Consider the following 27,077-nt stretch of genomic DNA (forward strand, 5'->3'; position numbering starts at 1 on the left):
TAAAACAGGGTTTATATCTTCTCTCAGGAATAACAAAACAAAAATGAAAAGGCTCCTCACAATTGTTGATGAGATAAATTTTCCAGGGTTTGATCCCTTGGCTAAGGTCTGTGGTTTGGCTTTCTCTCTTACTGTTGTGCGTGTGCGCCTTGTTTTCTTTGATTTCACAGAACTATTGAAGTTTATCCATTAGCTTTTTTTTCAGTTACAAGTTTCTGTTCCTTTACAAGTTACTTTATCAATTTGATTATTAAGTGCCCTCTTTTCTGCATGTATTGGCTACCTCATTTCCTCAGCATCAGACTCTATGCGATGTACCTCTGCCATTTTACCCATGTTTCCTCTCTCTCTCCTAACTTCCATTTTTTAACCCTGTAACATTCCTTGTTGTTAATGTTGCTTTTTGGAAAGTTGTACTCCTTTAAGTGAAACTGTCTTTTCTTTAATTTCCCCCACCCTTATATTTTTTTTTAATCTTTCACTCTTATTATAATTATTGTGATTTACTTCTGTGTTCCCATAACAAATAGCAGCAATTGATTTCATTAGACATTTTGGAATCCATGTCAAAACAAAAATTGCATTCTCAAATAGCTACTGGTTTAGAAGACACTTCCTAATTTTTTAAATGAGAATGGAAGCAGCAACAATACCTCTCAGGGTACTTTCTTCAGTGAAATGAAGCAAATATTTTCAGTTAAAGGTTTTTGTCATAGAAGAAGAAATTTTGGACCAAAAGAGAGAATTTGCTGTTTTGACAGTAGGTAAGTTATGACACAACTTCTCAGAGTTATATTGAAAACCTCTGTGGAAATAGTAATATATTTGTATAGAGTCCTTGTGACTTTTTGAGAGAACCTATGGTTTCCTCTGAATTAATCTATTAATTTCTCATTGATTGAATGGGAGGAGTTCTGGGTGCTCAGCATAGAACCTGAAAATACTTTTCAATTAAAGGACCTGTAAGATTTAAAGAAACCTGTAAGAGTTCATACTTGTGCTGCTGGCTTGTGAACTGGAGCTGCTTTGTGAATATTGGAACTTCTTGATTCCCAGCCCGACTAGTTGTAAAGTGGGCATGGAACATAGAGCCAAGGACACCAATCTCATCAGCCTTCCTCATTTAAGCTGTTCCTACTCATTGTTACTTATCTCCTAGGGGACAGTAAAAAAAAAAATCTCAGCTAGTAACAACTGTGTCTATCATGGAAGTGCAAGTAATTTAGTGGTGAGCTGCTTTTGCAGATCAGAACCTGGATTTTTAGGACTAATTAATTTCATGCTCTCCAAAGAGCATTAGAAATGTTACTTAGTCTGGTTCTATAAGAAATTTTGTCAAAAATACTGGATTAAATAGAGTCTAGTGGAAATGGTTAAACATATTTACTTTAATTAATGAAAATTAAAAGGAACATCTTAAACTCTAATTTGGTGTTCTGCCAATTTAAGCAAAGATGAATGAGACATATTAAAAATGAACACAGTTCTTATTTTTGTGGGTTATACAGGCCCCTTTCTCACTACATACATTAGTTAGCAAAGTCTCCTTTCAGCACTGGAAATTTCATTATCACTTCTAACTCAGGTTTTGTAGCACATTAAAGTTTCCAACACTTAATGACTATGGTTTCTTTCTTTGCAGGTTCACCTTGTGTGAAAGAGCATGGAAGAGGAAAGAAATGACAGTAAGGCTGAATTATGAACTCCCAAAAGCTGAGGACAGAAACTGCTTGTATTGTGAAAGCTGAATTCACTTCTCTTGATTAGTGCTGGGCAACAGTGATCACATGCATGGGTTTGCTGGAACAGTTGTAGCTCATGTATTAATTGTTCCACTTTTCCAGTGCAATACTTTAAGAGTAACACAGTCAGCACTGTAAAAATCTGTCAGTTTGAAAACTAGTGTCAGAAGTTCCTCACTTTCCACTCTAGTATAGAGATCCCCCAGACTGCTTTACCAATAGTGAACTTCCTTCTCAGTTCTGACCTGTGCACTCATGGCACTTGGTGCCATCACCATGTCCCCACGCTGTCCCTGCTACTGTTACCCTTATATCTGGTGGTTACTGAAGCCAATATACCTCAGTAACTTTTTAGGTACTTACCTGAACACCTTAGTATCTCTGTGAGGGTCACTCAACTGTGGGACAACTGCAATTGTATCTCACAGGGACGTCACAGCTCTTAATTACACCATCTCCAGAGTGCTCGAAAGTTCTCTGACAAAAGTGATTTTATTATGCAAATTTCTGCAGCAAAATAAACTAATCTAGATAGCAGAGGTCAGACCTGTCTGCCTACATTAACCTAAAGCCTGTGCTTTTCCTCTTTTCTGCACCATTAGCCAAACAGATAGGGTTTGTTTTTCCTTTGATCCCATGGATTCGACAGTGAAAGATTATTCTCAATTTGTTATCCTGAGCCTTCCCACTTTCCTGGTGATGCATGGCGACCCATGCTATGAAGAAGATCTGTAACTGTGGACAGATGCCTTTTTGAGGAATGTCCAGATACTGCAGGAGAAGTGGGAGAGGACTACACAGAAACCACTGACTCCCCAGAACAGCAGCTGGGACCTGGAAGTAGACAGTGAGAAATAACTGTGTGAAGAGCAAGGATTTTTCAAAAGCTATGCATTAGAATTTCCACAAGGTGCTCTAAAGAGTCATTCTTATTTTCTCAAAGGTAAATATTACAGGCTATTTTGAATAGCAATAAGACACTCTCTTTAATGGTGCTATCTCTGTGTAACATGAATTCTGTTTCTGTGCTATTTTCATATCAGTCTGTGCTATTTGGAATGACAATATTTCTATGCTCAGTCTTCAAAAAATTGGAAAACTGCTGCAAATGGGTTTTGTCAATGAAGAATAGGACTCACTCAGGATCCAGCAATGGGTTGCATGTACATTAGAGGTACCAAATACATATACAAGACTGAGGGTAAAAACAGACTCAGTAAGTGTCAAAATCAGTCAGCCCTGTTATTCTCCACATCTCAAAGCTCTTAACATACTTTGCAGTGAAATAAAACCAAACTGTGTCTGACTAGAAGATGCAAAATCAAAGTGAATTGAAAGAAAGTGAGACAGGAGACCCATTTCCTCAAAGTAGTCCCAGCTTGAATATTAGAAGGGAATGTTCCAGGATTTTTTTTTAAGGCCTTTTTAAAACTTCTGGGGCTGGATACCAGCCAGCCTCCCTTGGTTGTCTACCCCACTTCACAATGTCCTCATGGGGAACAAGTTTCAAACTATATCCAGCCCAAACCTTTATTACCATCTCTTGTCCTCTACTGTATGGTACTATAGACTATGCACTATTTTGAAGGACTTTTCTCCATCTCCTAGATGAGCCCCTGGTGCAGTTTGGTGACATCTGAAAATTTCATGGAAGAGTGCTCCAGCGTCTCTTCCAGGACACTGATGGACACATGGTTGGTAAACAGGACAGGTCCCATATATTTGGACTAGCAGTCACCATTGATACTGCCTGTGATATTAATACATCATGTTACTTGCTTTAAAGAGCAGAAACAAACTCTAAGACCTTGGATAAACTGGAAGACTAGAAATCTCACAGAGAAGATAACAGCAATGTTGATGAGATGTGAAGTGATTCTTCTCAGGAAACAGTCAATTCGCTGAGATTCATTATGCAAACTTAATGAATCTTTAACATTTACAGCTCCTGAAATTTATTGTTTCAGACAGGTATTGATCACTAGTGTATATATGACTAAAAATAACTAAAAACTTAAAGGACATCATACTCCTTGGAGTCCTCCAAACTCCTTTAGCAAATCTATGAATAGAGAAATTAGGGTTGTTAGAAGCTAATCATCAAACTTCTGCTTAATCCTACTTTGATAATGTTGTTGACATCTTAAGGACAATGTCAGCAGAGTGCTCTGTGAGACAGGCTTCTCCAGAAACACTGTCAACCACAAACGGTACCAAGTTCCTGCACTGGAGCTCATGGATGCTAGTGTTTGAAGGCTTTCAGAGCAAGACACAAGTGTCATGGGGTGGCTTTACCTTTAAGATAGCTTTGGGAGCTAAAGAAGTTGAAACTGCTGGTGGCTGATGGGAGTCTTTCCTCCTGACCAATTATCGGATATTTCTAAGAATTGACAGCAGTTTTGATCATTGAAAAGTGAGATAAACTTGTGAACCCTAGCTTAAGATGTAAAGTCAGAGCACTTTTGGTCTCTTTGTTTCCTGGCTGTGAAAGGTAACAGAGCTCCAGGCCTCCCGTTCCATGCCCAGGCCATGCGGCCCGGGCCGGGGCTGGGCTGGGCCCAGCGGCTCCCGGCCGGGAGATGGGGCCTGCGGGGCTTGCCCCGGGCTCTGGCCGGGCCAGGCCGGTCCCTGGCTCGGCTGCAGTTTTTGCTGTGACTGAATTCACCAGAGACTGCCGAGTAAAGAAAGGAAAAAAAAAGCTCTTGACCTGCGGCGGGCTGAGACAGTGACCACACTCTCCAGAGCAGCCGTGAAAAATCTTCCATCGCAGACAGCTCCAGCTCCTGCTCAGGCAGAGATCTCCGAACCATCTACAAAAGCCTGGGCAAGATTTTAACCTTTTCATTACCCAGATGAGACTTGCAGATTAATCTTTTTTTTAATCCAGAGAAAGAAAAAGACAGTAATCAACATGTAAAGAGACTTTATAAACTATCAGAAACAGTAAAGAAAAGAAGCTTCAGAAAAGGTAGAGAATAAGGAGATGCTTTATAAGCTGAAATATTTTTCTGTTAAAGCTATGGAGATGGACAATAAGGTCTTGAAAAACTCCTTTAATTCATGACAGAGTATATAGGGAGGAATAGAGTGTTCAAAGTGTAGATTTTGAGTAAAAAGTAGAGTAATTGTGATACAGTGAAGTGCTAGAACAGAGTGAAGTGAAAATTTGAAGCCTTGGGGGGCAATGAGAAAACTGTTTTCCAGTGGAGCTCACAAAGACAGATGAAGAAGACTTTTGCCTTTGAATAACTCATCCTTAAAATGACACCCCTAGACTCATGGCCCATACACACCTCAGAGTGATGTGAAATGGGAGGAGTAAACTCTGATGACAGATTTCAAGACAGCAGGCATCAGGAAAATAAGAAAACTATAACAGAAATAGTTTTCTTGTGAGAAACACCATAGATTAACAAAAGGAGACTTCTGTTTCTCTACAAAGACTGATGAAAAGACTCTAGCAGGAATTGGGACTGTTTTAAATACCAAAGTTCCAAAGTTTTTATCTCTATGTTGTCATGTAAATAAAAGAATGGTAGGTAGTAGGAGATAAAAAGGGTTTTCTGGAAGTTTATTCTGGTGTTCTTATTCTTGTAGTTTGTTAATAAACTTTCTTTATTCCTTTTAAGTTTTAAGCCTGTTTTGCTTTTGTTCTAATCCATATCTCACAGCAAGAATAAGTAATTTTTTAGTTACTGGTTTAAAACAATGACAACAAGGAAGTGTATTTAGCTCAGCATTGACTGTGCTTTCTCTTGTTTTGCTGTGCTAAACTCAACCTCCCCACCACCTCACCATACCAGGCTGCTTACATAGGCACATATTGGTGTAGTACACAGTTTGTGTAGTACAGTGGTTGTCCAAGCAAGAGCAGTCTTTTTTTGCTCTTGCCTGAACTTTTTGAACCGGCTAAAGGCTGGGCATGCTGTATAAATCACAAGATCATGTCAGCAAGTTCTAGGTTAATGATTTCCTTTAAGCAAAGTAATATCTAATAATATATATAATAAAACAAAACAAATGTTTTGTTTTCCACTACTTTCAAATGTGCACAAAGTAAAAAAAACCTTATTCCTGTTCAAAGTTTTGTACATCATTACACTTATTTTGGAGGAATATTTTGGAAACTTTCCTATTAAACTCTTAAAGGTCACTCCTAAAACAAGGTACTCAAACATACCCATGGGGATAACATAGTCCGTGTCATCCTACGAGCGTGTAGCACCAATTTAATTCTATCATGTCTCTGTGCAGGTGTAGTAAACCCACTCCTAGAGGATTGCATTCCCCCTTATCACTGTGTGCCTCTGCACTTCTGTTCTAGCTGTCAGACATCCAGAAACTCCAGTATCCGGACATTGTTGGAAAAATATGAATGTTTCTTAGCTTTTGGGAAAGAGAATAAAATTAGAGGTAAGAAAACCTGGATGATATAATACAACAAACACAGATTGACTCTAATTGTTGTTGACAAATATTGAACCTATATATCCACTTTTTGAATATATTCAGATACATGTGTGGTAACTCAGTAACTTCTAAAGGCTGCAGTTAAATTCTGCATTATAGAAAAAACAGCCTTCATATCTAGTCTTTGGGATTTTTTGGTATTTTTAGAAAACTATGCAATTGATGGACATCCAAGAGGATAGTCACAAACCTGAAAATACATGCCTAAATATTTCTATCAGGTAACCTATTTATATCAGGTTACCTACTATCAATATTATGTGTTGTAATAAATTACATTCAATTATTATCATTAAAATTATATATTAAAGAGGTGACTGGCTCTACTTAAAGCATACAGCTTTTCAGTGGTCCCACAGAATAAAGCAACTAAAGACTCTGTTTTGTGAGAACTGCGATGACCCATCCTGCCTGCAGGAAAACACGCTTCCACTCTCCATGTGGAAGAAATACTTGAGTGACTTTGCAAAAAACAAACATTTAAATACAGCTTCTCAGAAAGTTAGTATCGCTGTGACTGTGCAACTTGGAGGCTTTGTGTTTTCTCTGTCCTAGTGAGGCTACTCTTTTTATTTTTCTGGTAGGCCAATTTATGCTGACACTTCAAAGGTTAAACCCCTTCCCCTTCCCCTTCCCCTTCCCCTTCCCCTTCCCCTTCCCCTTCCCCTTCCCCTTCCCCTTCCCCTTCCCCTTCCCCTTCCCCTTCCCCTTCCCCTTCCCCTTCCCCTTCCCCTTCCCCTTCCCCTTCCCCTTCCCCTCTTAATTTGCTCTCCCATCACTGCATGCTGCACATGTGAGGCAGAGCTGACTTTTAACTGCAGAGATAATCACAGTAGGAGGTCAGTGGAAATGAAACAAATCCTAAAAATTGCAAGGGTAGTGAGGCACCCACAAAACTACTAAGTGGATCGAAAACTATATGGGTGGCCAGTTTCATCCCAGACAGTCCACCAACAGCCTGACCACAGGTCAGACCTTCTCCAAGTTGCTCATACTGTCCTCTGACATTCAACAAGAAGCCATGTATTTCTGCCCAAGGAATTTCCTCCACAGGGATTGCCTTTAAAGAGGGAGGGAAAAGTCAGTCTCCTGAAGAAAATGCACATGTATGCCACCTAAAGAAAAATTTATTAAAAAAAAAGAGAGGTAAATCAAACTTTTGTTGTTGATTATACAAACATGGGGAAAGAGGAATTGGACTAAAACCTCATTTCACATCAGCATGATTTTTCCTTGACTTGAGGAGAAAAAGAAAATAAAAGAAAAAATTTTCAGAACTTTGTTTTTTCCTATGTGATTTCCTTCACATGGGGTTCTGCTAATTCGCTCCCTGTCTATTCAGCTGCCATTCAGCTATTACTTTTTTAGGCTTGCTTCCTGCAATTGAACAGCTGTTTATTGTTCTTCATTCTGTATTGCTGGTGTAAGACAGAGGATTCAGGTACTTTTGGCAATCAGTAACATATATTATATTTGTTTTTAATGCACTTACTCACAAAGTTAGAGAATTATTTGATTCAAAATAATGGTTAATGAGAAAAAGAGCACCTCAGCACTAAAGTGTTTGCAGTTTGAGACAACAGAAAATGTACACGACAATTCAATAAAAAAAATAGCATAAGTTGTTTGATTCAATCAATTTAGACTCCAAGGACAATTTAGGCTCTGAAGACTTAAACAGGAAACTAAAGGGCAGCTGCTTAGGGTCAGATGGGAGATGAATTTGTCCATGTGTAAACAAACATGGAAAAGCTTGGAGGTCTTCATGGCAAAGTTTGGGTTCAACACCTCTTTTAGGTTTTAAGCTATTGCCTGACTTCAGGATGTGATTAAAAGTGAATTCCAGTAAAAAATCCAAAAAGTTAAAGCTAAATATATCTGGTTGCTTTCCCTTTGATTTCAGCTTTCCTACCTACCTATGCTTCTGTTTGTTAAATGGAAATGTCTGGGTCTGTAACAGGAAAAAGTGTGATTTCCACTTGTTGATCTGCTTTCTTTTTAACAGACTTTTGACTATAAGACACTCATAGGAACTTGATCAATGTACAGCTTTAAGGAACTAGCACAAAAGAATAAAAAAGTGCTAATAATGAAGATAGTGAATTGTGTGTGTCCATGGTGTTCAGGTAGATTCTTTAGGATGAGCTATCTGGAGGGACACCAAGTAGAAAAGTGCTGAAGAAATTACAAGGACTTGTTCCAGTAGCTCTGCCTTAAGTTCTGCAGAGCAGATAAGGGGCATGAGATCTCAAATTTTTTGTTATTAGCTTTCACAAATTGCGCAGGAAAAATCTTTGATTTACATATGCCTGTATTTTCCAAACAGCTAAGCTATGTGTTACGCTCCTGCAAAATATCTTTTCTATTTACTGACTAGAACAAGGCAGGCATTATCTTTTTGCCACAGTGCAATGTGAAATTCTATATAATCCCCACGTTATGACTCCTGTTCCCTCTCATTTAATCTACAACACTGGGAATTTGTTATACAACAAGCAACACACTCTAAGAATTGTCACATTTTGTAATTCCTTTTTGTGTTTGGAGTGTCACACTCATTGTGGCTCCAGTTCAAGCCAACTGCAGCCTGAAAAATAAAATATAAGCTAAAAATATCATAAAAATGGAAATTTTTATCCTTAATCTTGTGTAAGGTTTTTACATTCTGCAGTGAAGCTATCTGAACTATGACTGAAAACTGAGGAGTTTTGCAGTAATTTGTAGTTCTTCTCATCCCTCCTGGCTATATCTATGAGTCCTGTTCATGAAAGGATCTTTGCAAGGGGACCTTGTTCCACCCAGGGATCTACCAAAAAGCCTGCAGAAGCTTTCATGACAGGATGGCTCTGTATTGAAGGAAAGGATGGGGGGGTTAGTGGCACCAAGGAGGATGAGGACAAGAATGTCTCAATAGATAAAGGGGACTGTTTAAAATATTGGCAATCTAGGTTGTAGTTTCTCTACTGCTGGTGGTTTCTGGGGAAGTCCTGGGCATATCTCTGTGGTGAAGGTGGTTGACTATGTAATGGAGAGAACAGCCCTGTGGAGAATGACAGCAAGGATATTTGCAAAAAAAGGAAGGAAGGATGTGGGATAAGACTGTCCCATACCAGATAACACGGTTTCCAGGGAGGGTCGACATGACCAATGCTCTGCTTCTATGCAGATCCTTCAGGAAAACTAGACAGCTCCTGGATTTGCCTTTACAGGCATGAACTCCATGAACTTCTGGGAAGCCAAGACCTGGCAGAACATACTTTGTAAATAATAACCCATACCTGTGTGCCAGTGGCATGTATGTGAAGTAGAAGAATCACCTCTCCCTCTGCTTTCAATTATGAAGATTCTGTAATTTACACAGGCTGTATGTCAGGGCTGAATAGAGGCATAGAAAATTTGCAAATATGCATTAATAAATAATCATGCTGCCAAAATAATTTGTATTTGTAACACATCAAATGCTCTTAAGCATTGATGTGGGTGAATCTGAAAGACAGAAGTAGGCTTTTTTATGCTAATACACTATAAAATGTCTTAGCAAAACAAGCAAGTCCCTCTGCAGTGGGTGTTTATTTTCCTTGATATGATTTAAAAGATTCTCATGTGACATCTTTTGTGTTGTATTTATAAAATGATCTCTGTGAGAATAGCACTATTATAATACATTACAATCTGAAGTTGCTTGAATAGCAGAAAGCCTCTAATACAGTGCTTCACAATGGAGCATTTAAGCAGTTTAGAGAGTAGCTTTCATGTACAGTACTTTAAAGGGCTGCTACAAGCCATGTTTACTGTGCTTTTGGAAAAGCAGGGTAATACTGTGGGGACAAGTCTTTACCCGTGAGCTTCCTGTCACTGAACGATCATGTTGCATTTCCAGCAAATCCAGGTGGGAACATTTTCAAGGAAATTTTGAATACTTCTCCTTTTGCCCAGAAACAGCTTAGCTATTTTTAGGGATATTTTCCATTGGCCTGAAGCACATTTCAGTTGCTGTAGCTTGTTGGAGAGTGGCATATTGTATGTTATGTTGAATTGAGAAAATGACTATGTTGCATCGTGTCTGCATTTGGCACTGAAGGATGCTGAGATGCTCATATTTCCTCATACTTGTGCCAATTTGTATGCAACACAGATACGCCATAAATAAAATGTACGGTATTGGATCCATCCTGCCCTCATTTAACCTTGTGACACCTTGATAGCATTTGACTTCTCTGTGTCAGACTGGAATCAGTCCCAGTGTATCCCAGTCAAAGGGTTTGTGGTACTTAAAAATAAGTTGTTGTGCAAAGACTTGCTATAGTGATGTATACTTTTTTAATTAAAGATATGAGGAAAGTACCTGACAATCCTCATGGGGTTCAGACTATCAGGAGAAACAGGTTGTCCAGTGGGGAGATACAGTTCCAAGTTGTCATGGTTTGACACTGGCCAAAGGCATTTGTTAAAGCTTGTTGGTATGTTTTTGTTTCCCCCTATTGATTGTATTGGTTTGGCCCCAGTTGTTAGTTATGTAAACCCCTCCTATTTTTCTTGAATGTTCCCTGACAGCCACCTTAGCCCTGCCCCTACTCCCTGTCCATCATTGTAAACCCCAGCCCTTCTTCCAGACCCTTCTATGTCAATCATTTGTTCCTCGAGGCCCCACTGGTTAGTGTATCTTGCTCCCTCCCTCTGTGAATCCCTATTGGTCCTGAATTTGTGATCCCCTCCCCTTACTCCTCCTCTCAAGATTCCCCATTGGTCTACAGTTTGTACCCTCCCCTGGAGATTGGGCCGTACTTAACTCCTTGCGCAGTAGTGCTGGAGGATCTCTCGGAACTGACTGCTCCCACCATGGATCCCTGTTTTTTTCCCCAACCTGTTAAAACCATTGTTGGGAACATCAATTCAAGAGAGACTCCTCTACTTTCTTGCCTTTGCCCCTGATGCCGTGCACCACAGTGCTTGGGGTGGCTCAAGACTCTGGAGGTTTCACTGAGGGAAAAGCCAGCTCCTCAGTGATTCCCCACTCCTGGTGTTCACCTGCACTGGAGTGCAAAGACCACCATAGAGCCAGCCGGAGCTCTAGTGCAGTGCTGCGTCAAAACCCCAAGCACCCAGTCTTTGACTCACTCTCTTCTGCTATAGTTGGCCAGAGGAGAGAGGAAAAAAATTGACAGAGGACTCATGAGTTGAGATAAGGATTGGGGGAAAAACACTCCAAGGTCAAAATAGGTTCAAATTTAAAGGAACAATGTCAGAGTCAGAGGAGGATAAAGAGAAGTATTACAAGCCTTTAAAACACCTTCTTCCCCTGCAGCTCCTCTCTCTTTCCCATTGAGGGTGCAGGGAGACCGGACGTGGCGGTTTTGGTCAGTTCATCACTCGAGATCTTCTGTTTACTCAGGAAGAGGAGTTTTTCCTATGCTATGCCGCGGAGTCCCTCCCATGGGCAAGCAGTCTTCCCAAAGCTGTTGTGCCATGGCTGACTTGTCCATGGGGTGCAGTCTTCTAAGGATAGGCTGCTCTAGTTTAGAAGTAAGGGCTTTTTCTCTCAATTTCTCGAAGAAGATGCTCTCTTTCTATCTGGGCCCCCACACTAGGTCACAGCTTTCTCCAGCCCACTCTGGCACAAGCACTTTTCCCATGGGCTGAGAGTGGATCTCTGCATTCTTCATGGACTTCCTGCATTAGAGGGGCCAGTTTGTTTCACCATAGTCCTCACCACAGCCTGCAGAGGAATCTCAGCTCTGATGCTTGGAGCCTTCCTCCCCCTCCTCCTCCACTGGCCTTGGTGCCACCATGCTGTCTTCCTCACATGTCCTTACTCCATTAGCTGATTATTTTAAGATCCCTCAGTGCTGAGAGGTCGATCTCCTCTAAGTTCCATGGGTTGTTCACCATGTTTTTGTTGCCAGCCAGGCGGCTCCATCTCCATGGGCTGTGGTGGCCGCTGCGGTGCTGGTGCTGTTCAATACCTCTCTTCATGCAGGGCACTTGGAAGGGGAAGCCACTGCTGCCCCTGCCCTTCTGCCTGTGGCTTGGCTGGCTAGTGGTGGCCAGGCAGGCAAGGCTTTCAGTGGGCTGCACTGACACGGTGGCAGCCACGGCAGCGCATCACCGTGGGCTGTTCTGGGATGGCCCCAGAAGTGGTGCCTCTCCTCCCCTCAGATACAAATTGCCCCTGTGCTGTTTGAATTTTCTTCTTACATATATCACCGAGGCATTACCAGCCTGTCTAATTGGACAAGCAGCATGTCCATCTTCAGAGCCATCAGAGATTGGTGCTGTTGGACACAGTGGAGATTCTAGAACTTTCTCACAGGAGCTACCCCTGTGTCCCTCCCCCACCACTATCGAAACATCAGGCTGTGCCGAACCAAGACACAAGTTTGGGAGGTGCCTTTACCCTGAAGAGCACCACAACTGTGTGGGGATATCTGCACCCATTTCCCTTCATTCCCATCACATACTGCTGGGATGTGATCAGATTCGGTTTCTTCTATTCATTGTGAGACTAGATGGGCAGATCAGACGCATGGCTAGGGCAGCATGGGTTCCAGGGAATCAGCTGCAAAATTTCTTTTTGCTGTTTTCCTCTTCAAATCTTGTATAACATTTGGGGAGAAGAATAGGGCTTGTAGGCACACTGTTTTAATCTATATATAATTCTAATATAATCTATAATCTATGGTACAATTAGTGTAGCAGTAAGTCAGTTCTATATCACTGACTGGAATGTGGACAAACAAACAATTTTCTTTGGAGACACAGAAATTTCAGTGATTTTCCAGATCTGGTGTGTGAGGAAGAGGACTCTGAGCTTAGTAGTCATCTGTCTTGCACTGCTTGATGCAAACCACCAGGCTGAATTTGCACAGGAATTACTTTACTACTAACCCTCAAGAATGACAGTGACAGAGTAACAGGGGCCTCACAAGCTAATTCTGCTAGAAACGGGAGAGTGTAGTTTTTAAATCTGCAATTATTTCCAACCTTTTTGTATGTACATCTTTATTCCCTGATAAAATGCCACATCTCTTACGTAAAGATCTGAGCAATAACCAAGAAAATATTTTCTTATCCAAATCAGAAAGATCAGTGACAGTCTGCTTGATGAGCTGAATGGCGCATTGAAGTCCCGTCTGATTTATTAATTTTAAGATAATTGTTTTCTTTAGCCCTTGACTATTAGTTGAGGATGCACTTTGGATTAGTACATTAATTCACTGAAACAGCAAATCAAAGATTTTCAAAAGTTCTTCTAAACTATTTTTCATGTGAATGAGTTAATTTAGAGTGTTGAAAGATGACATCTTAAATGTCTCTTAGAAACATTTCTAAAATGACAAATTGAGGCCCTGTCCACAGAAAGTTCGACAAATTCAGGATAGGATTTGAGTCATGATGAAATATCAGTGAATTGATACTTAATCCTGTAGTTTCAGCTGGTGGTGAATCAAGTAGCACTTCATTAGGGGTCATCCTTTCCACCATGGAGTGAAGCTGCAATAAGTATTTTGTGTCCTCACACAGTTCCCATCACTGCCTGATGTGTAATCTGATGCTGTGTACATATCTTAAAATAATGAAGACACAAACCATGTTTTTATTTCCTGTCTGTTCAAATGCAGACTGTAACATACAGCATTATCACTGCTCATAACTATGACACTTAATTACATTTCATGGGTTAAATTTGGGATTTGAATGTCACTCAAGTAGTTAGTACGTACTTTATGATGTAGATTTAATCCAGAAAACCTGAAGAAAACAGATAATTTAATTTTCTAATCAGTTTACCAGGTACAGGCTGTGAGGCATGGAAATATTTTGAGTGCTTTCTGTGTTTTTTAATGAAGTGTTACTACAATGAGAGGTGGATGTTGCAGCCCAGCTGTTGCCATACGTAGCAGTGGCTGCTGTGCTCTGCACAGAGCATCATGTGCCAGCTCCCAGTGAAGCTCCAGGACTCCAGCCTGTAGTAGGCTTGTTTGTTTTAATGACATTACTGAGTCTCTCTTTGTCAAATTTAGCCAGATACATTTGGGCTGTTGCAAAGTGGTGATAGCCGGTTGGACTCCATAGTTTCCTATGGATAGGGATGTAAAATACCTTGAATATGGTATTATTACTGTTCTTGCCAGTGCACACTAAGTATGCTGGCAAATGGCTCTTTGCAGTGGGATTCTGTACTATGCAAGTGATCTGTAGCAACCAACCCTAGGGTGAGATGGCTGCACAATTGCAGAGATACTATTTTCTCCTTATAAGGATTTCAAAACTAGTTTTTATTTTCCAGAGCCGAATATCCTCAGCAGTATGTTCACATTGGAGTCGGTCATCAACTTTACTGAAGGCACAGTGATACTCAGAACTTCAAGCAGTTCTGGTTTAGTGCTTTCAGAATGTCCCTGTATACACAAAAAATGAAAAGTTCACTTTATACAGCAGGAAACTGAGGCAAAAATGATAAAGCAACTTGATTAAGTATTCAAAAACAGAAATTTTCAGGTTTGTTAGTCCTAGGCATTCAGTATCTTAGGTTGTATCTTTAAAACTGATTTCATAGGTTCTGGCTATCACCAGAATTTAATTTCTGAGTCCTTAGTATATGGTATATATATTTGGCATATTCAATTTTTGAACATCGTTAAGTAATTTACTGATTACTCTTTATGGTATCCTCAGAGCATTCAAAGCAGGTGAGAGCAGTTTGTAGATAGTATTTAATATATTTAAATTCATGGCCTTCTGATGCTATAAGAAGACTTTTTGGTGTTGTATACTAGATCCCTGTAAAGCTCAGGGTTAAAACTGTAAAACATGTCATCTAAAGCACAGCAATGAATAGAAACAGGTTGTCCTAAGAGGCATCTGGATTCACACGACACAGATAAAAGAATAGCCACCAACATCAGACTTTTTCTGATATTACAGAAATTGGTTATGTCCACATCTGCTCAGTGAGTTTAAGGGAAGGTTGGTTGCTTCACTCTGGGCAGTGTGTGAGAGAAATTACATTCTCAGGAGGGGCAGTAACAAACTCTTACTTGCAAACTTTAGAACATTCATAAAGAATAAGGTACTCAGCAAATTTTAAAATGTAGCCATTTTGGTTAGAAATGCAACAATATGAAAGCAAAAAAAATAACATTTAAGAAAATGTATAAGCAGAGAAGAAAGGAAAATAGAAAGGGTAAGAGTAGAAAGATACCACCACCTGTGGACCCAGCGACAAGATGTTGGTCAAAGTGGTGGTCACAGTCTTGATCTGTCCAGGATAGAGGTAGTGCCTGAAATACAAATTTTAATGGATAGTATACGCTCGGGTTCTGTGGGAATGCCCAGACATTCTCTGGGACAGGCAGTTCACTCTCTGATTGAACACTGTGGATCATGACACACTCTGTGGTCTTTCCATGATCCCGTCTAACACATGACAACTGCTTCTTGTGTCAGTCTAGTTGAGCCAGTTTTTCTCCCTCAGAAGGGATGAATACCCTCTGGCCTACCTAGAATGCCCCAATATGTCCTCCAGAGGGAAATTCTCCCACCTGAAAAGCATTATCCCGTCTCTCAGGATCTGCATGTCAGCCTCTCCCCTTACCTGGCTCAAAACCCAGCTTGCAGCTTTGGGTGGGTGGGCACCCCCTTTGCTCCTGCATGGTTGCTTTGTGCATGCTCAGCAAAGCACCCACTGCTTTTGATAATTCCTGCCTGTTTTGAGTCATTAACCATTAACATTCCAGTCTCTCACAAGGAGGAAGACAGTAAAAGACACATTCTCAGGGTTTATATTGCACAGTGTGATAATAAACAATCTTTCTGAAAGGGGGGAAAAAATGAAAACAAAACAAAAAAAAGAAGTGACTACTTCTGGCTCTGTAGCATTTACTGTCTTAAAAAACAAATTGTGGTTATGCTGATGTGAGTATACGGTAGTGGTAAACTCATAGAGCACAGTCAGCAGGGAGATATTCCTCAAAAGCTCAAATGCAGAAGTGGCATGTGGTTCTATGTGCATTTTCTAGATAAATAGTAAAATTAAATATGAATTATTGCAGGAAGTTTGTGGTTTTTCAGTCTCAAGAAGTATAATTTCTCTTATGTTCATGTATCGTAAAGGCTTTAGGATCCAGACTGCTAGTTTTGAGGGTGCTATCTTTGAATCACCAGCAGCTACAGGAATATTTGAGGAAGCCTTGGCCACTTCTTTCTGCAACCTGTCTACAGATACTGATTTCCCATCGCTAGTGGAGAGCTGGACCATGCCTCTGCTCAGAGCCAGGCATAGGCTGGCCTGTCTTGTAGTATGAAGTTGTAATGTTGATATGAAACATAGGAGCCCTATGTTGTTTGATTTCATTTTTCTTTATCGTTTCAACTTCTTCCCATAACACACAAGAGTAATTTATAATGTCTTTCAGGCACTCCAATATTTCTTATACACTCACAAGAATTTCTTGACTGGTCTCACTGGTCTTCAGTTTTCAATCCAGCAATTCAATGTATCAGGTGATCTCATCATGACTGTCATGCTGCCCCATATTACTGCTTAAGTACAACCCTCCTAAAATTGCTGCACCACCACTGGGGTTGAATGAACACAACATAAGAAATGCAATGTGACAGTTTCAAAGGAAATGACACAGGTTTAATTAGTCCCTCTGTGTGTGCCTCATTGATTTCTAGAGAAGTTTTTGTTCTGGTGGAAGCAGATGTAGATGGTAGTGTCAGAGCTAGGATTGTTTCACATTTTTATTGATAACTCCAAAAAGACTGAAACAGTAGGGCTTTAGAGGATCAGACAGAAAACTGAGAGATTGGCTAGTTCAGAATTACTTTTTTTTTTCATTTTTCTAATGCATAATGTGTAGTAACTCAGAGAAGCAGAGTGAAGCTGCAACATCACCAGATTGGGCTGAAAAGTCAAAACTGTGTTAGGTCTCCATTGGACGGCTTACTGAGTTGTATGAAGAATTTATATGATCTCATTCAGTCATCACCTGAACATGTCGAACATCTACAGCATCCAAACCAAAGTATGATACTGTTTTTCACTGTTGAAACTGACATAATGTGAAAGAACCCCAAGATCTGCAGAAAAAAAGTGAAAGTGTCCGTAATCCAAGGTTGGTATTCGGAAAGCACGAGAAGCTAGTTTTTTGCAGCTGCTGCAGCAGACTGGAGGGGAGAGCTGAATGAAGTAATGCAGTTCAGTAACACTCCCAAGAAGGAGCAAATGAACCTAACAGCTAGTCACTCATGAAATGAGATTCCTTATATATCAGTCTTGTTAGCTCAGGCATAGGTTAACAAACAGGCAATAAACATAAAAAGATAGTATAATTAATTATGTTGTTTTCCCTGTGATTTTGAAATATATAAAGAAGGACAGCCTGGAATTGCATGTCCATGATACCTGAGATATTTCTGCTTGTGAAAAGAATACATTTCTCACCAAGAGTTGGGAGTCATGATCTCTTGGTTCTGTCCATAGAGAAACGCTGGCATCCTTACTAGCAGTGACTTAATGCCTGGCTCTCACACTTAAATACTGTGTCAGAGTAGAATGGCTTCCATACAGAAAGTGATTGCTGGTGGCTGGCACAAGAAATGACCTCCTGAAATTTTCAAGTGCCAGTTAGTTTGAGCTCTTCTTTCAAAAGCAGACCAAGTTTTGATACATGTCCTTTACAAAATTCACATTCATTTTCTGCACTGGGCTTGCTTTGCTGACTTATCTCTTTTTAGCTGCAGAATAAGACATAATGATCCTTTTACATTCAGTCTTTCATTCCACTGACCAGGAGCTGCTGCTGAAAAGTTTGAGGGTAAAACTGAGTGGCAGGATGCATCATTCTTGTAAATTCCACAGTTCATGTCTGAAAGCCAGAGCTGCTTACTTTTCTCCTCATTGTGACTGCTCAGGCAGATAGCTGTTTCATCCTGGCTGTTTACTGTGCAAGACACTGTCCAAAAAGCATTAGCTGAAAACAGTAATTTACAGTTAACAAGGAATGCACAACTCTCTCTGCATTTACTGTCTAAAATTTGGGTGAAATCAGCAGTGAGTGATTGCCAAGTTTGAGCTTTGCATATTCTTGATGCATGTGCATAAATGAATATAATTCCTTTTTTCTTTTTTCGTTTTTTTTTTCTTTTTTGGCAGATGGCCACTGTGTACAAGTCTGAGAGAAATGATTCACATCAAAAGCTTTCCTTGGAATCCATGTTATGCAGCAGGCTAGCCCATGACAGTGAAGTACAGTGAAAGTTTACACACAGAGACTTCATGTGTGTGATACGTGTCTTGTATTTTCATCCTGTTCTTAACAGATCACCCTTTGATCTGCTCATTACTCTCATTCATGCTGAAAGGTTTCAGCTTTTCTATACAGAAGCCGGTAGAATGAGAGGTTTTATTGCCTCAGCATGTTACATTTACAGACTTTCACAAAGAGAATGAAGGAAACAGACCAGATGCTCAGTCAGATATGACAGCTTCAGTATCTCTGTGTTTCCAATAGAACTCTCTTCAGAGGGCAAATAGTCAAACCCCATGCACTATTACCCACTTCATGGCTTTTCCCATCTCACAGTCTAGTTTTCTTGGTCATTGTAGAATGTTGCAAAATGTATTTTCTCTAAGATCAGCAAGTCACATGTGTGCCACATGTCTGATGATAGTGCTAGGGAAGAAACCATAGCTGGCAATTCATAATGATCCCAGAATCAATTGTTTTGCTTGGTGGCAAAGATTTTTCAGGCTACTTTTTAAAAATATACTGAATATATACTTTTGCCTCCAAATCATTATGTGTATTTCCAGTTTTAGGAGGAGTCCTTATTGTGCAGATGTTATAGAAGTTGCAGTTAGTCCGAGGATTATTTTAGTCCTTCAGAAAATGATAAGAAATAGAAAATTTCATGTCAAAATTTGGAAAAATATATTTTCTTTTTCATTCTATAGTTTACCAGTGATCCTGCTATAATACAACTGTTTACTTCTTCACTCTTTTCTTGATTACAGATATATTTAGTTAACTAGTCTCTGATGAAGGCTCTGAAAACTGTACAATTTTATAGGGAAATCAGTATACCTAATGAAAAATTTTCTGCTAACTCCATTTATGTACCTGGGCTTGATATTTAAAGTTCTAGTTAGCTAATAAGTTGCGATGATTTGTTTTGTTTTTTTTGTTAGAATACCTTTATTTTCTCTTTTCCTAAGAAGACAAGTCTTCCTTTCCTGTAGGAATTGTCTGAAAATTATGACAAATGCTTTGCAGTTACATCATCAAGCCATTCATCAAAAGCATTTACATTTGCTTACTTTGATAGGGCTTGACTACAAGTTTGTATCACATTTTCATTCCAGCAAGCTCCAGAAAAGAAATCATTGACAAAGCAGTTTTGTAAATGTTTCTTTTTTGACATTCACTAACTTAATATATAGAGTTGGAAATCTCTTAGGGCAAGACACTGATCTTATGAAAAATTGATCTGCCAAATCTCTGCAGAGTAGAGGAAACACCAGGAAAATCTAAACTGTTGGAAGTAATTTACTCATCTAAAAGTATTTGAAAATTGTGAATGGAAAGGATCAATAGTAATATGCAGGAAAACAGAACAAAATAAACTTCTGTCTGTTTGAGTAACACCTATCCAATGGTAGATTTTCTTAAGTGAAATGAAATGGCATGAGTCCAAACAAACTGTGAAAGGATTAAAGTGTTTCTCGATATGGGAGTGCAATATTTTTCGTGCAGGCTGTTTTTCTTGAACTGATCAGAATTTAATTTCTACACTGACATTCAGGGCCTGATTCCAAACATCTTCCTGCCAGTGAAAAATATTTATTAGCTTCAGACTCACAGAACACGTTAAAGGAGAGAACACTATTGTTGAAAAATATTTTGTGACTGGGTCCATTCATTCATTCTGTATAGTTGATACCTCTTGCTTGAACTAAATTCTCATCAGTAGTGCTTCAAATCCACCCTTGGTCAAGCTGTCTGTAAATTATACCTCTCCTGGACATTTGGGATCAGGAAATGCCCTGGGCTTTCTTATGTACTCGATGCTGGCCAGATCATGTTCTTGTCTCACAGCTGATAGGGACAAACATTTCCCTACCCTTCATGTAAGTTGTGTTCATGCAGGGTTTCATTATGGCATCCTTCTCCTTGTGCTGGGAAACTTATATAGAATAAAGCATCTGTGTTGCACAGTTATCTGTGAAACTGGGTAAATAATTAATGTCTGACTGATACAGAACTAGGGAAAAACTCAAGAAAAAGTCAAAACAAAAATTAGATTTTCTCTTTTTTTTTAAGTGAAATTTTAATTTGTTGGCTACCCTCATGAACAGTTTGCTTTAATGTTAAATATTTTAACATGTAGTAATTTTCCTTAGACCTTTTTTGAATTCACAATGGAATATATCCCAATTTAAGAATGACAGAATGAAACATGCTGGACTTCTCACAAATAGTACCTCTAGGTCAAGAAGATGCTGAAATAAATTTTTTTGAAACCCTACCTCTCATTTTTGACAGGAAATCCTGAACTTTTTTGCATTTAATTTTTTTTCCATTACTTTGATTATAAATATTTTTTCTTGTTCCATTGCCATAAAGTCAATGTTGAACTGGATCAAATGAAAGAATGAACACAGGCTTGTGATAAGTTTAAAAATCATATTTTCTCCCTACCTTCCTTCAAATGGCTGCGAAGTACAATTAAATATAAAGCTTTTGTGAAGTAAAAATTTATTTTAGTTCCTGATGAGGCAAAGAGTTCACCACTAAGGCAGGACGATCGTGATGTCAGCAGCAGTTCTTGTCAAAGTTACAGAACAGCACTGCTATTTTTGGGCTCCCATTCAGAAGTATGAATGATTGATTTCATTCCACATTGCTCTTCATTTTCATAAATTACTATAAAAATTATATATTAAAAGAATGAGGTCTTTAAATTTAGAGGGAAGGGGAAGATGCAGTCTGTTTGAAAATCTAGATTCAGATAGTCTCTCAAGATCTGAATTTTTATGGACTGCTGCTCCCAGAGGCTGTTTTACTGGCTGACCCATGTTCACCTCATTTGTTGCACCAGTCATCTGTGTGCAGATTGATGCAGCTGTTCATTATTGCCTTGACTAGATTAATTATCTCTGATTATGTTAGAACTTTAAATATGTATTCTGCCAATACTGTATAACAGAGGAAGTTAGGATTGTTACTGTTTGAAAACAATCTTGCAGCCTTTTGGCAGATACTAATGTTTTTAAGATAAGACTTAATGAAGAAAAATTGTATTTTTTTTTTAATTTAAAGAACATTTTTCCCTTCAATGAAGTATAATGATGGAAAATGTGTTTAAAATACAATTTAGTCTTGCAAAACTCCTTATAAATAGGAAACAGCTGATAGAAAGGTGACATTTCAGAAGCTTAGGAGCCTGAATACCTAAACTTTTCTCCCAGAACTCTGTATTTTGTACTGTCGATATGACAGGTGATGAGGTGTCCCTCACCACACTCAGGTCACAGGACTGCAGGTCAAAGATGTGTCTCTGTGAAGGAAACTGTCATTTGAACAGTTTCTTTGTAGAGTTGCTAACGTGAATTTATACAACTTAAGAAAAATGTGTTAGATGATGAGGTGTCCAGTGGACTCTGGTGGCCAAAAGAGCTTCTGCCTTTCTCATCTTCATCTTGTACCGTGTAAAAAACAGGTGCTCCAAATCTGAAGATTTCCACAAAGACAGACCTCATGGCATAAATGACTTTCCATCTGGTTGGGGACCAAAAACCTGTACTTTGGAAGTGTGTTTCCCTCTTTCTATTAAATGGTATGAAAAAACTGTCTTTATCTGGCTGGTTCTGCATGTATGGGACTTTATTTCCACCTTCTGTAGGTCTTTCTGATGTAGTTCTGCAAATGTTCTCATTGGTCAACAATGGCACCAGAATACCCTTGCTCAATTTGCTAGACTGCAGTCTTTGAGCAAGAAAGAAGCTGGCTATCAGGAGAGATTTTAAATAAAAGCTTTCCTCCAATTTTGAACCCTTCTCTTTAAAAATTAGTCAACCCACTCACTCCTAGGTCTGACCCCAGACTTCATACTGTTTAATTTTTTATCTCTTCCACCATCCAGTAGGAATGTTGGGCAGTGGCATTGCACATTTGCACTTACAGACCTCAAAGATCTTCTTGGAAGAAGTAGGGGAAAAAGAATCAGAGAAGCAGCCAAAAAACTGGTCTTGCATGTCCTGATCATCAGGACTTTCCAGCTGAAGTGAACTATGAGGTACCTCAGATTTCCTTCAAGTGCTGCAACAATGTCCACAAGGTGTTGATGTCTTTTTCAGGAAATGCAGTTTCCTTTGAGGTAGTCCACCTTCTCCTGTTCCCTGTGAGTGGAGAAGAATGCCTCTACTCACCAAGCTGATGGATTGATTATGCTGCTATCTTTTGCATTGCCTCCAAAGGTCCAAATAGGACAAAGTTGCTGCTTTCAGCCCTGCTATGAATAGGTTACCCTAATGCAGACTGGAATTACCTTCTCCCTTACCTTCAGGGGAACAGTGCCTGAAGAAACAATGCTGTAGAAGGTCATATATTCAGAGCTCCTATTTGCCAAAAAGAAAGGCTCGGGTCTGGTTCTGCATGGTTGGCCACAGGCAGCCTCATAGGTGTGGACTCAGTGACATTGGTACATCTGCACATCTTAGCAACCAATGTGTGTAGCACAAATTCCTCTACTTCTGAATTCCAAAGGTAAAACATGAAGCTAAGTTAATTCTTGTCATAAACCATCCTGAGTGACACAAGCACTACTCCCACTGGCTAGGTGGAGGTGACCACTTTGATCATGAGAACAGAAGTTTGCCTCTTCTGCAGGACAGTGCTGAAATATCTGGGTAATATTACCTACAAAGCATTTTCCTACCATGTACTTTATTGACTGTATTAACCAGAAGCATTTTAAGGAGTTTACTAGAGACTAGGCTATGAAGCTTGAAAATCAAGGTGACAATTGCAAAGGGTCATTGACTGAAGAGAAAACAAATCTCATGACAAAGAACTTGAATCCTGCATATTTAAATATTCACAGCACCTACAAGATTTGCTGCTACTGTGTGAAATACAGCTTCATTTGCCAGTGAGTCAGGCTTATAAAAATGGTAATTGTGAAGTGCAGTTGCTAACTGTATCAAGAGAGAAGGGATTTTATATGTAATGGAGATTCTTTTTAATGATAAATTTTCTAGCTCCTGGCTACCATGTATGAGCTCTATTAACTGCCAATAAATTGTTCATTGTTAAATCTAGTTCACTCTTCTTAATTAGGCCAAGAGTTTTTTTTCTATTTAAATCTTTTTCTTGCTTTAATTTGGAAATGTATTTGAAATCCTAATGATCCTAACAGCTGCACCAGACATTACTGTAGAGTCATTTAAGGACTGATGTTCCACAACAGAACTCTTGAAAGATCTGAAAACCTATGTGTTACACAAATCAGGGTTTTAAACACAGTTAATAGAAGTGCCTGGTTATAGCTGCGGCAAAATTCTGAGCACACTCTTGTTAGAGGCTTAAAAAAACTCAACAGTTTTTTTAACACCCTAACCTTGTTGGGTCTAGAAAAGATGCATGCAGTTACAAAAAAAAAAATAAAAAAAAAAAAATTAAGCCTATGAGCTAACTGCTCCTTAGAGAGTTCCTGGTGACCACTGCACTGGAGCAAAATGTTGGGTATTTTAGAGAAAGAGAGAGATATTAATAGAAAGGCTGACGTTACCTCTCTGGAAACTTCTTCATGGACCTTTCCTAGAGGTGAAATAGATTCCACCTAAAGTAAAATGCTAATGTTAGATTTTCATTAACTTTCAATTGTCAGCTCATCATTACACAGAGTGACAACCTTAAGTACTAGCTTAGTCCAGCATTTTTCCATGGTGTTTCACCAGCACAATGGTATTAATAGCCATTCTAAACAAGGATCTAAATAAGGCATTGTCTAGAAAAAATAATTAAGATTTGGAGGTGTTTGCTCCCCATTGCTGGAGACATACTTTTCCCTTCTACCTTCAGTCATCCATGTGAAATAATAGGATTACTGCACCTGCCTTTTATATATGCTTTACCACCCACTTTGAATTGCTAACTGGCTCTCTGGATACCCTTTAAGGTTTGAACTTAATCAGTCAGCAATTTTCATACTTCTGCAAGATGTGAATCTCTCCTTAGGGCAGACAGAGTGCTGGACTTGAGTGGCAGGAGTTGTGACTGCAGGGAATCCCAGTTGTCAGAGCTGGAGCTAAGTCAAACTCATACGACTTTTCCCATAGGATACAGTTAGCAAATCTTCCTGGCAGAGGCTAGAGGCAAGAAGAGACCAGATGTGCTAGGGATAAAATGTGTTTATGTACACTGCAATACAGCCCTCCTCTATCTGCTGAGCAATTAGGAGCATTTCAGACAACTGTACTCCTGCCTCACACTCCTCATTGTGAGTGTCCTTTTCTGCAATTTAACCTACTTTGTCACACTTCACATTTCTGGATGTTTCAGCATGTACTTTCCAGAGAGAGAATGAGCAGTGGGGGGGAAAAAAAAAAAAGGACTGTAGATAGGAAATATTATTAAAAAGATCTGCTCCATGGTAACAAATTTCTGTAGCTGAACAAATGTTTATTTTGATCTGAATAGGTTTTGAAAATTCCCTACAGATACATCAAAGAACTCAGTTTTAACCATTTGTTTTGATATCAGTATTTTATGTCAATTTGTACAAACATACCTCTTTCAATAAAAAGTATATTTTTGAAAAAGAAAGAGTAATTATTCTGCTTCAGTTTTAGGGGGCAACAAGGTGGAATGTATGAATTCAGGTGGATCAAAATAAGTATTTTCTCCAACAAGCTTCTTACTATAAAGTTTTATTTGGAGTCAAATATCTCAATGTATTTTTATCTGATCTGGTAGATATTTGTAGAAAATAATTACTCGGATATAATGAAATGATTTCAAATAATTTCTTGTAAATGTATTTATCATACAGTTAGAAGACATTCACTGTATTTGAGCATGAGAATCATTTATACTTGCTTTTCTCCTTTGCTCCCCTCAGAGCTCTTTCACACTTCTTCCCAGAATATCACATTCAAAACCTTGCTTTTGAGTGGTCAATTTAAATCAGATAGCAGCAGAAGTTGTCTTTTTCCTTCATTCCTTGCAAAAGCCAGGTGCCCTCCAGCTCTTATTACTTCTCAGCAATGCTTTGTCTCAGTGGGTTACAGTATTACAGCAGACTCAATAATCTATAACTGACCTTCTCATTTCAGAAATATTCTCAGATATATTAGATGGGATATCTACTATAGAATATTAGGCATATTGGAAAAGAGCCTACAAATCAGAGACCAATTGGCTTGGGAGACAAATGTAGTTTCATTCACTTCTTACCTCCACTTTCTCTTAGCATTTGCATTGTATTTACATTTCTAGTTTATTAGTATGCACAATATATTTCAATTTAATAATCAAAATAGAACACTGGATAGTCAGTGATTGTTTAATTGACATTTAAGTTCAGAACTAAATATCAGCACAAAACCACAAGGAAATCAGTGTATCAACAGGGCAAATCTAGCTGTGAATCTAGCTGTGAATGGATTTATTGTTTCTCCTACCACCCTCCAAGTTTTGATAAGGAGTAATGACTTGCATGCTGTCAATTAAGACTACAGTAAAGGTATTTTTATTTTTTTTTATTCAGACCTTTTATAGCCAAAAATATAAAGGCTATAAAGGCAAGCATGGACATGAAAATCTGAATTTTGAGTTGTCATTGTGCTCCCTCTTTCAGGCAGTCATACATACGGTTGAACATGGGGTTAAGGGGAAATTTCTGTGGTCCAATGGAAACTTTTGCCAACTCAGGTTAAAAAAGTAGTTTCAGTGCGTTTTTGGACTCTGATCTTTCAGTGTGGTACACAATTTCAAGTCCTTTCCAATCCAATAACTCCTTAGGACATTCAGTTTTAGTCAGAATACTTCAGATTAGTTCCTTGAATTGTAACGGAATTGTGTTTACGTAATTGTAACGTAATTTTTTTTCTGTTTCCTTCCTTCCTGAAACAATGGATTGCTCTTCCAAAATATTTGTCATAGAGCTCATAAATAATTAAACTTCAACTTTTCAAGAATAGAGTTGTGAGAGAAGGCTAAAGTTTTAGATTTCCTTGTCATGAAACATGCTGTCAGCCTCTCATCCTTTAAGTTAAATGTATCTAAGTATTAGATGTATCTAATTAAGTGTATCTAAGGATTAATCTCAGGACCTCCATGAATAATTAGTGCACAATAATAACTGACAAAGAAATCAGACTGAAGCTATGCCTTGCTGTAATTAAATACTGCTGCATTAAATGGGTTCTGACCATTCCCCACCCCACCCCCCAAGCATTTTTAAGCAGGAAAAATCCCCAAGAAACAGCCTGAGGGACAGGCTTTCTCCCTTATTGCTCTTTGGTCTGGAGAGGGGGCTACAGGTGAAATTCCACATTTCAAGTAGAAGAAGTAATCTACCATTCCATCCTGCTAATTCCCTGTCTGTGCCTAGCATCTTCCTCTGAACAGCAAGACACTCTCTGCTTATTGAAATGAGAAAAATAATGAAAAAAGAGAGCACTGAGCCTAGAAACTAGCATCTAGCAGGGTCTGCAAATTCGTTTGTGAAAGCTGAGGCAGAAATCTGAGATAATAATGTTTGGCTTTTGCCTTCCCAGCAGAGCCTACAAGCTCACATCCCACTGTCTGAACTAGAGCTTTCCTTGGGAAGGGTTTTTTACTCCACCAACATTTC

Source organism: Cyanistes caeruleus, chromosome Z (assembly GCF_971803275.1).
Source record: "Cyanistes caeruleus chromosome Z, bCyaCae1.hap1.1, whole genome shotgun sequence".
NCBI lineage: Eukaryota > Metazoa > Chordata > Aves > Passeriformes > Paridae > Cyanistes > Cyanistes caeruleus.